The sequence below is a fragment of the Podarcis liolepis genome, assembly GCF_965112155.1.
Source record: "Podarcis liolepis genome assembly, chromosome: 1".
In the NCBI taxonomy this organism is placed as follows: Eukaryota; Metazoa; Chordata; class Lepidosauria; order Squamata; family Lacertidae; genus Podarcis; species Podarcis liolepis.
In genome coordinates, this window is record NC_139554.1 from 38,703,165 (window position 1) to 38,714,795 (window position 11,631).

Genomic DNA, 11,631 nt, shown 5'->3' on the forward strand with positions numbered 1-11,631 from the left:
AAGTAGCAAATTATTATGGAGCATCTTATATTTCCTTTTCCCATACTGAACCTGCTGCTAGTAAATACCGTTGATTGACTTTGATTCTAGTGTTACGAGAGAAAGATGGCAATCTATATGCTGCAGTAAACTAAAATGGCAACGCTTTTGCAAATTTCATTCCAATGTCTTCCTATACACAGGTGGTTTGAGCTTTCCCTGTACAAACTCTCATGAGTTGAAAAACTGTGAAAGAGCCTTGATGCCCCCAGACATTGGACTCCAACTCCCATCATCTCTGACCATTGGCCAGGCTGTCTGGGACTGATGGGAGATGTAGTCCAACACTACCTGGGGACCCAGGTTAAGGATAGCTGGTGTGAAAGTGCTGTTGCAGACAGATGCTTCTTTTTTTAGTTAATTGATGAGTAAGCATTACTATATAATGAGACTTTACTGTGTATTCTATGCTTTTCTTGAATAAATGGAAATATTGCTTGAAATATTCTTTCTGTCAATATAACTTCTATAGTGGAGTATGTTCAAGTAAAAATTATTATTATTATTATTACCTCAGTTAAAGCACAATATAAAAATGCAATGCTACACGACAGTTCAAAATAACTTAAAATGACAGAAATGAGTTCCATATTTATTGGGACACAGTCCTGACATTCCTTTCCATTTAACAAGATTCTGCAGCTGGAGGAGGAGCAGAATGGGGCAGGGGGGAAACCAGACCAGGCTTTCAATTTTTCAGTGTGGTAATGAGAAATCCATTTAGAGTCAAGCACTTCAGAGCCCATTTTTAGATACATTCCCTTGGGCTGCTCTTTGGCAAACTGTCCTCTCACAGAATTGCCTGTGCTGCCTCTGTCACTGGCATAGATTTAATGCATTTAAACTTTCCAACCTCTCCACATGCAGTGCTGGTTGAAAATGACTTGTCTTTTCTGCTCACTGCATTTGTGAAATTTGCTCAGTGAAATCTCTTCCAAGATACCATAAATCTGAAGTCATGTTTTTGGGAGCATTACTTTCGTAGTGCACAATGTGAAACTTCTACTCCTTAAGGCCATCCAGGACCTCTCTGGCTTCACCTGAGCTTATTTCCCAAGATGGAACTTCTTTAAGGCCTGGTCTGTCACTTGATATCTAGTAGTAAAGAAGGGAGAAAGGACTGAATGCAGAAACTACCTTGATGGTGATGATGTATTTATTTATACTCCATCTTTTTCCCTGACAGGACTCGAGGTTGCTTAAAATAAAAATAAGGACTGCTAAAAACATAGAAAAATAATAATTAAAAAGCAAATAAATATTAAAAAACAATTAATTTGATAACCTAGTGCTGTAGATAAATGTGTTGTGCCAGTATCACAAAGTTCTCTGGGACATTGCAATGATGTGGCAAAGTGATTCATTTAGAAGAGTGACCTATGAAGGTCAAACTGCACATTACACTGACTGTATATTATCATTCGTAGACTGTGTAGTGGGACAGAGACAGTTTCCTGACTTCCCAGCAGGTGAGTTGCTGCTGCTCTCTGGAAGAAGAGGTGTGGGGAAGCAGTGAGGTCTGTGCAGTGCAAATGCATCAGCAGAGCCAATCTGGTGCTCCAAGGTGCAGGGCAAACACACCATTAGGAGCACCGGATTGGCACTGCTGATGCTTTTGCACTGCACAGACCTCACTGCTTCCCCACTCCTCCTCTTCCTGGTAAGCAGCAGCAACTCACCTGGAGGAGATATGCCACGGTGCAAGACCATCCACCACTGAATAGTGTTTTCCTTAGAATAATTGCATCCATGGGCAGGGATTATCAGGATCGCAGCTTGTGAGCAGTGGAGGTTTACTCCTCCCTTCCCAAGAATATACCTACACACACAGCTGTGAGGCTTAGAAATTCTCACCATTGAGAAGAAATGAGGAAGACATTATTCAGTTCTCATTTTAATACAAAATTATTTCACACTCTCCACATCAATACAGTGATACCTCAGGTTACGAACTTAATTCGTTCCGGAGGTCCGTTCTTAACCTGAAACTGTTCTTAACCTGAGGTGCACTTTCACTAATGGGGCCTCCTGCTGCCACCATGCCACCGGCACACAATTTCCATTCTCACCCTGAGGTAAAGTTCTCAACCCAAGGTACTATTTCTGGGTTAGCGGAGTTTGTAACCCGAAGCGTTTGTAACCTAAGGTACCCCTGTATGTGAACCGGAACACAGCTCCCTTTCATGATTTACACTTCTTGAATTTTGTAATGTACTATGCTGATTTTAAAAAATGCATACAAGAAAGGGATATCTTAGGGGAGTATACCAAAATGTGTATATTAGTGCGGGGGGGTGCACAATATTAGAAGAAATGGCTTGCAAAAATGTGTATAAACAGAAATGCACACAAAAAGTGTGTGTGAATTTTTCATGCAGGGTTTTTTTTTAAAAAAAAGTGTTTGCCAAATGTGGTGGAAAAGGGGAAGCTGAACTTAAGACTGGAAAATGAGAAAAAACTGAATTGACAGATTTGTCTATAACTATTGTTATAGGACTACTATCCTACATCAAATGGAACAAACTAGGAGTAGAAGCAGGGACTATTCTAAGTTAGAAAACAAATTCTTAAAAGGCTTCCTTTGCACTATTTGCTTTCATTTCCTCTGATAGCCAGGATGCTTCCACGATCATTGCTTTGCATTCAGCAGCCAAGTGGTTCTCCTCTTCATCTTCCCACTGAAAGATTCCTCACTGCCCTCTCTTTCTTTATGAAGACATTTTGTGCCCATGTCCCTGTCTGATGTTGCCTGTCTGATGTATTCTGTAGAGTGCCTGAGGGGAAATACACTGTTTCCCTCTTTAAGACTGCTTCTTTCACAAAGGCACACCCACATTACTATTATTGGTAAATAGTCACTTGAAGGTTGTACTATTCCCAGCTTACTTTGCCCTGAGCTGGGGAGCTGATTTGCTAGTGACAGCATTTCTATTATTGGTTTTTTGGGCAGGGAAATTCTGCTTGTTCACCACTTTTCCCGATATTGCTTCCTATTCACACGCAAACATCATTCAAAAATTTTGACAGGCTATAACAACCAAATGCAAGGCTGACCTCTTTCTTGTTTTGAAACAAAGCGTCGGTGGCTGACTTCCTGTGGCACTAGACAAAATTTTATCATATATTTCTCTTTAGCACAATGTGTGGGATTGTTGACTCTGAACTTCTGATACCTCACAAATGCATTCAGATTGGCCAATAGCAGCAGGCCATTTGAGATTTATTTGGGGCCTCAGAAAAGCTGCAACTCACAAGGTTCTACACTTTAGCCAGTTTTCCTCACCTCCGCTAGACTTACTGTGAAGCAGTCACTTTGAAAGATTCCAGAAAGGGTACCATTTCTTTTCTCCAGCTCCCATCACTGAGCGCTAGTTACAAATCGTGATGTGTCATTTGCACTGTTTGCTTCAGATGGGAAGATGTCTAGGGCTGGCACTGGACCTTCAGCTCCCGTTCAGCTTCCTCTCTTCTGGGCTGTACAGAGAAGTAAGGGAAATTTCTCAGTTTCAGCCTCCGCCAGCCTGTTAAGTCAGCCAAGGACAATGCCACAATCCCATTCCCTTATCTGCTCTTTCCTATTCTATTAAAACAGTTTAGCAGCAGAGGAAAGAGTGGGAGGACGTCTGGATTGGGTTCCCCGGGGAGAGATATCCTCCATGAAATCTCTTCACAAATTATCCCTCACCTTTCCTACCCTCCAAAGAATTAAGAATGTTTCTAAGCCTGGTTCAGATGTGGTGATTTGGGAACCACAGAATAATATTGCAGTTGTGTCGTGGGTGTGTGGATACATTTGCTCTGACTGTCTGAGGTATTAAACCAACCATTACTCCATGATTCAAGCACTCTCTATTGTTTTATTTATCGTCAAATAAAGAATAGATTTTTGCTGCACCAGCCAATTATACCTTTGTGTCAACTGAGAGCAGGACATCCACATGGGAATGCTTTAGTCTGCTCTGTCAAAATGTAACAATATAATATATTTGGCATTTTCTGCCCCAAATTATCAATGCTGTGCTATTTTAAATCTTTTTTAATCCATGTTTTCATATGCTTGAAGAGCTTTGTCTAGATTGTTACTATCCAAAGAAGAAGAAGAAGAGTTTCGATTTGATATCCCGCTTTATCACTACCCAAAGGAGTCTCAAAGCGGCTAACATTCTCCTTTCCCTTCCTCCCCCACAACAAACACTCTGTAAGGTGAGTGAGGCTGAGAGACTTCAGAGAAGTGTGACTAGCCCAAGGTCACCCAGCAGCTGCATGTGGAAGAGCGGGGAAGCGAACCCAGTTCAACAGATTACGAGTCTACCACTCTTAACCACTACACCACGCTGGCTCTTAAGATCCAAAAGATCTTAAAAGTCCCAGCCTCCTCCTGAGAACTGGCGTAGTATAGAGGCTAAGTCTACTGTCCTTTCCCATAGCTTTTCCCACACAGGCAGGGCCAAACTGCATGTTACACTTACTTTGTGGCCCAGTAGCAGATGCCATGGTGGGGCAGCAGCACACACCTTACCTCCCAACAGCTGAGTCACTGCTGCTTACCAGGAAAGAGAGGGGAGAGAGTGAGACAGTAGGGAGGTCAGTGCTAGGCAAATGCACTGGAAGATGTGTCAGATTTGTTCCAATGGTGCATATGAAGCTGTGTGACCCCACCACCAGCTCACCGTCCTCACTCTCCTTGCTGGTAAGGAGCAGCAACTCAGCTATTGGGAGGTCAAGTGAGCACCACCACCCCACTATACTGTCCACTAGTGTTGTTGTTCCTTCTTCAAGTTTTGTTAATTAAATTACAAGCAGAGAGGACACAAACATGATCAAACATGAGTTTTCAAGAGCAATTTGAGGAAGAAAAATAGAACCATGTAGCTGTTCTGGGTGGGCATTCCAGACATTTGGAATAGTTACGAAGGACAAGGCTTGTCAATATTCTAATTCTTTGGGAAACCAACTTTTTCTTTTTCTTTTTAACTGCTTTCAAGTCATCGGTCTGAAATTCTTTCTTCACACTTTGAAACAGAAAGCTTTCTTTGTGCTTTAGCAGTAAAGATTCCTCACTTCCCTGCAGGCATGTAAAAGAACACTTAGAGTGCTCTGAAGAGCTCCAAGATAACAATAACAATAGGTTTTAGATTTAGCAGGGAGGTCCCAATGGGACTCTGGCCAATTGGAACTCGCAGCCTAGTGACTGTGGCATTGTTCATGGAGAAAAGTGGAGGAAGCTGCCTAATGGATAGTTGAGTAAGGTGTCTATTTGCATTAGACATGGTAGAGTCTAGGGGTGAATTAGGAACTTACATTTATGTCGGGAGAAACAGTTAACTCTCATTTTCCTCAACACTACAGGCCATCTGAATCAGGCATTCCTAGGTTTGGAGAAAAAAATAAATTTGGTTGGCATTTAAAAGCGAATCCATCAAATTTTCACTTTCCAAAATAATATCAGGATTGAAACACATCCGTCATTTGAACTTGACACATCCAAATTTTGTGATGCAGTTCTCCAACCAACCAGTCTTTACAAAAAATGTACATAATAAAGTGTGCCTAGAAATGCACACATTCTGTTTGTTCGGGGAAATTCTCTCTATAATGCTGGTGAATTTTCTAGAATATATATACACACACACACACACACACACACCGTATTTTTCGCCCTATAGGATGCACTTTTTCCCCTCCAAAAATGAAGGGGAAATGTGTGTGCGTCCTATGGGGCGAATGCAGGCTTTCGCTGAAACCTGGAGAGCGAGAGGGGTCGGTGCGCACCGACCCCTCTCGCTCTCCAGGCTTCAGGAAGCTCTGCTCAACCCTCCCGAGGGTTGCACAGAGCTGCCTACAGTCCCGGGCTTCGCGCAGCTCTGCGCAGCCCTAGGGAGCCCGGTGCAAAGTCGCACCAGTTTCCCGAGGGTTGCGCAGAGCTGCCTGCGTTCTGAAGCCTGGGGCGCGCTGAAGAGCGCGCCCGGGCTTCGCGCAGCTCTCCGCAAGCCTGGGGAGACCAGCGCGACTTCCTGCCGGGCTCCCTAGGCTTGCGGATAGCAGGCTGTTCTGGGGGCTGGGGTCGGGGGAAGCTCGGGCTTCCCCCACGCCAGCCCCGTGCCTGGGGGGAAATATTTTTTTTTCTTTATTTCCCCCCCCAAAAAAAAACTAGGTGCGTCCTATGGGGTCGTGCGCCCTATGGGGCGAAAAATACGGTATATATATATTTGAAGATTTGCAAATTGCTGCAGAAATGTGAGTTTAACTCTGGAGAAACGGAGAGAGCAGAAATCGACAGGTTCTTCCCTTCCTAGGTGTTCCTATAGCTGCACTTGTCTAACATTTAAAGCAATGGGAGATCTCATCACGGGTCTCTGTTTTCTCCCGTAGTTCATAGAATCATAGAATCATAGAGTTGGAAGAGACCACAAGGGCCATCGAGTCCAACCCCCTGCCAAGCAGGAAACACCATCAGAGCACTCCTGACATATGGTTGTCAAGCCTCTGCTTAAAGACCTCCAAAGTAGGAGACTCCACCACCCTCCTTGGCAGCAAATTCCACTGTCGAACAGCTCTTACTGTCAGGAAGTTCTTCCTAATGTTTAGGTGAAATCTTCTTTCTTGTAGTTTGGATCCATTGCTCCGTGTCCGCTTCTCTGGAGCAGCAGAAAACAACCTTTCTCCCTCCTCTATGTGACATCCTTTTATATATTTGAACATGGCTATCATATCACCCCTTAACCTCCTCTTCTCCAGGCTAGTTTGGCCCTCAGACAAACAGTTAAGAAGATGAGGATCACAGGGAAGCCAAAAATATCATTTCTCAGTAGTAGTGGGTCCCTGCCAGACATTAACAGTGAGAAATCACTAATACAGTAGTACCTCGGGTTACAGATGCTTCAGGTTACAGACTCCGCTAACCCAGAAATAGTACCTCGGGTTAAGAACTTTGCTTCAGGATGAGAACAGAAATTTCGCGGCGGCAGCACGGTGGAGGTGGGAGGCTCCATTAGCTAAAGTGGTACCTCAGGTTTAGAACAGTTTCAGGTTAAGAATGGACCTCCGGAACGAATTACGTTCTTAACCAGAGGTACCACTGTATATGAGACTTTCCCGTGCTGGTCTATTAAAGTCATGAAACTGCAGGTCATGTGGGAGGCCATGTACACTTACACTGGGTCAACCATTGAGGCAGAGCACAGGCACAGCCATCGTGGCTAATAGCGACTGATAGCCTTAATATGCCAAAAATCAGTAAAAATGCACACACAGAGAGAGACTGGGAAAAGTCACCTGGAGAAAAAACACAACTGCTACATTTTGTATCAGGTCATTATTAAAGGACATTAACGGTATAGAGATCAAGTTGTTCAAAGGACAGCATGAATCTGCCTCTGCTTTAGGAGAGACATTGAAGATTCTGCCCATTAGACCACCTTTATGATGGTTTAGATTGATAGCACTATGAGCAGGGCCATAGAATCATAGAACTGTAGAGTTGGAAGGGACCCTAAGGGTCATCCAGTCTAACCCACTACAATGCAGGATCTCAGCTAAAGCATCCATAACAGATAGCCATTTAACCAATCACAACTAAAGCGTCCAGGACAGATGGTATTTGCAGCGTTGGTTCCCACTCTGCAGTCTTCCCTCCCGAAAGATATATGATCAGCCCTTTCAGTCATGATATTTTTAAAAAGGTTTAAAAATGTATCTCTTTGGAGCTACTGCCTGCATCCTGTTTGAAAATATTGCTACCTATTTCTGTATGTTTTATAGTTTCTAAAAGTTTTTTTTATGCAATGTAATTTAAATTTTCATGTTTTTATGATTGTTCGTAACCTTGAGAGAACTTTGTCCAGAAAGGCAGTGTATAAATATTTAAAACAAACAAATCAATCAATTAAACATAGCCTGGGAGACAGTTGGATTTGCAGAATTACATAATGGGGGCCTAGAAATGAAACTACCACTGGCCATGCTTGCCGTGTTGCAATGTCTCAGCTCCTTTTCTTCCGGTTCCCAGAGTCCTTGCCAGTTGGAAGAGCTTGTGATCTTTATCCAAGATCATGCAGAACTTTTTTGACAGCCCCTGTTCTAGATTATGCATCAGGGTCATAGGCAGGGCACATTCCTCTGTTGATCCTGCAGACGATACTTGAAGTGTACAATCCTGCAGCGACTTGTCAGTTAGCATAATGTTAAACTGTCCCGGAGCACACAACAGCCCTGTTTCCCAACGGCCAGAAAAGGAGATTAATCCATTCTAAGAACAGGAGTTGCCATTGGTGAGCTTAGTGGGCAAAATCATAACCTAGGAACCAGATGTGGATGGGATAAGTTACCTCCTCAATGTTTAATTAAACAGTAGCTCAATGGAAGTGCTGGAAATGGAAAATGTTGAGGGTCATTATCTGAGCCCTCTTCTTGAACATATTGACACTAACATGAACCAATCAAACTTCAGGCCAAATCAATCAACATTTGGGACATTTAATAGGTGATGACAAGGAAAATCTTGGCAGAGAAAAGGGAAGAAAATAAAAAGTATTTCTCAGCCTGAGACTTTCATCTTGGCAGATATGGAGATTTTTTGTTATTGAACAGTGTTAGTTGAGTTAGATGTCTGCAATTAACCATGGTGTCATGAACTAGTCCCCCCCCCCCTCATTTGTTGACTTTTTAAAAATCATTCAAGTGATTGTAACATTTCTTAGAAAACGAATTTAAATTCCAACAAGTAAACATGTGTATCTTAAAAAACAAAAAAAAATGCTACAATTGCCTGAATGACTTTTTAAAAGTAAATAGCCAGAGTCCGATCTGGATTGTGACTGCATCCTTTCCACATCCTTTTGTCATACTTCTTCAGTATTGTTGACCTGTCTTAGGATCTCTGCCACGAAACCCATTCATCTCTTCCTCTTTTGTAACCTAGTCCCTTCCAAAAGTTCCCACAAATCCATATTTCACAATGGAAATAAATCAAACCAGTTACTCTGTTTTGCACAATATATTGTGATTGCAGAATTCTGGTTCTCTGGTTATAGATTGTATTGTTCTTGGCACAGAAGTCAAGATCTCATCCCTTGATAAATAAAACATGTACCATTGCTGTGTGTGGAAATTCCATGGGTAATGTGACCTTGATATCCATATTGTGTCTCCCCCACACCCTTAATAAAAAGAACATTTTGAATAATTCAGTTAAACTTAGCAGTAGATGCTGCTGTGAAAAGGCTCTGGCACTGGCAAGCATCCTAAAGTCGGATTAGACTACTGGCCAGCTCAGACAATGCTTGTGGGCATTGAGTATGCATTGCAGATTCAGTTTAATAAGGTCTGATTAGATTACTTTCTCTGGTCAGTTTCATGCACAACTGGCCCACAGGATAAATAATCTCTTCGCTCTGCTCATTGTCTTGCCTGAGTTGCACATCTAAACACTGAACATATTTAAATGTTATGAAACAACTTGCTCTCGACTTGAATTATGAGAGTGTGTGGCTTCCTTTTCCTGCTGAGTCCAATTTGTGAAGGATTATTTCTCCATTGCTTGGTTTATATGCATTAGCCTGCTTATGAAATAGTCACTAACAATTTATTCATTTTAAACTTACCAATGGTGAAGGCAGAAGCAGATTTAGAACCTTGAGACCAGTTGCCCCACACTGGGTGCCAAGTCGAGGGGGACACTGCAGGGTGCCCCAACTATGACCTACAGTGGTACCTCGGGTTACATACACTTCAGGTTACAGACTCCGCTAACCCAGAAATAGTGCTTCAGGTTAAGAACTTTGCTTCAGGATGAGAACAGAAATCGTGCTCCGGCGGCACAGCAGCAGCAGGAGGCCCCATTAGCTAAAGTGGTGCTTCAGGTTAAGAACAGTTTCGGGTTAAGAACGGACCTCCGGAACGAATTAAGTTCTTAACCCGAGGTACCACTGTAGTGAATTGAGCAAAATGGAAAATGAGAGGCAGGGGTATATCGAATTTGAAAGTTTGAAAGACTAAAATCTGCCCCTGGTGAAAGCTGTCTGCATCTAAGCTTTGTTTTACTTACTTATGAAGGACATTAATGATTCCTCATCAGTGATAACAGCACATGCTGTGCATCCCCCCATTCATTTCTTATGGTGTCTCAAGGAAATAGTAAACTTCCCAGAACACTTGAACCCAGTATTTCTCAAACAGTGAGCTGGAACCCACGGGTGGATGTTGAGTCACTTTCAGAAACAAAGCAAAACTAAATCCTTCATCCCAACCTTGACCAATTTGGACACACTGAAACCTTAGATGCTTTATTTAATTTCTAGTCTCAAATTTCCACAAGCAGTGTCTCCCTCAAAATGCGGAATGAAATAAGCACTCTCAAGACATCACACATATCAGCTGATGATCCTTTCTCATGTATGGACAGAGGGAACCTCTCTGAGCAATTATTTCAGGTGTTTTCCTTAGTGGTCTCTGATGGTTGGAAGCCATCCACGTCAGCCCAGCAAATGTTACTGGGTAACAAAAGGCAGATTTCCAGCTGGGAATGCCAAGTTCTCATTAAAACAATTGCCATTACCACAACCTATTCAAAAGCTTGACTGGAATTTTTCTAACAATGCCTAATACTGAAATTGTGATGAAATTATTTTAGCCTTACTCACCTTAGCCTGTCAGAAAAATATAAATGAAGGAAGGAAATGCTCAAATGTAGGGAAATGCCTGAAGGAAATGAAAGACCTTCCCTACACAGAGGAAGAGGCTCCATGGCAAAGATATGGTACCTAAGAAGTGGTAACAATCAATTTTATATAAAGAGACTCTCTGTCCTTATTCACTGTGGGAAAATGATGGTAGAATGAAAGCCAATCAATTAGAGTTACATGCCTGAGGCCTTTTTGATCATATCCTGGCATGCTAGTTGTACAGGCATGGTCCACAACTAAAAGCAAGTTACACAGGTCACATTTACACCAGACATATAAAGTAAATGGCTTCATCCCAATAATCTTGGCAGCTGTAGTTTGTTAAGGATGCCAGGAATAGAAGCTGTGCAAGGGGGAAACTACAGTTCCCAGGATTATTTGGGGGAAGCCATGAGCTTTTTAAACACGCTTTAAGCATGTTGCTTTGTTACTGCTTATTTCCATGCTGCTTTGGGGCTGAAAAATGCCACCCAAGGCGGCTCACAAAGAATAAACATGGAAATTCAAATTATAAAAATTCAAAAGAAATTATGATGGTATTTATTTACATCTCACTTTTTCCCAGGCTCAAGGCAGCTTACCCTAATGTTTCAAACACAAATAACATACCAAAGCTAAAAACATAAAAGAGAATCGTTAGAAAGTACAGTGGTAACTCGGGTTACAGACGCTTCAGGTTACAGACTCTGCTAACCCAGTGGTACCTCGGGTTAAGAACTTTGCTTCAGGATGAGAACAGAATTCGTGTGGCGACGGCGCGATGGCTGTGGGAGGCCCCATTAGCTAAAGTGGTACCTCAGGTTAAGAACAGTTCCAGGTTAAGAAAAGACCTCCAGAATGAATTAAGTTCTTAACCTGAGTTACCACTGCAATGAAACTCTAATAGAATTAAAATAATGTAAAAATATAT

General features: G+C 42.3%; 1 long non-coding RNA gene across 1 annotated transcript; it reads right to left on the reverse strand.

Moving 5' to 3' along the window:
- Positions 1–619: 619 nt before the first annotated feature.
- Positions 620–3,389, reverse strand: LOC310710724. The gene is made up of 2 exons (XR_014528220.1): positions 3,323–3,389; positions 620–1,134 (listed from the first exon to the last, which is right to left on the reverse strand). It is a non-coding gene; the product is annotated as an uncharacterized lncRNA (long non-coding RNA).
- Positions 3,390–11,631: the final 8,242 nt, after the last annotated feature.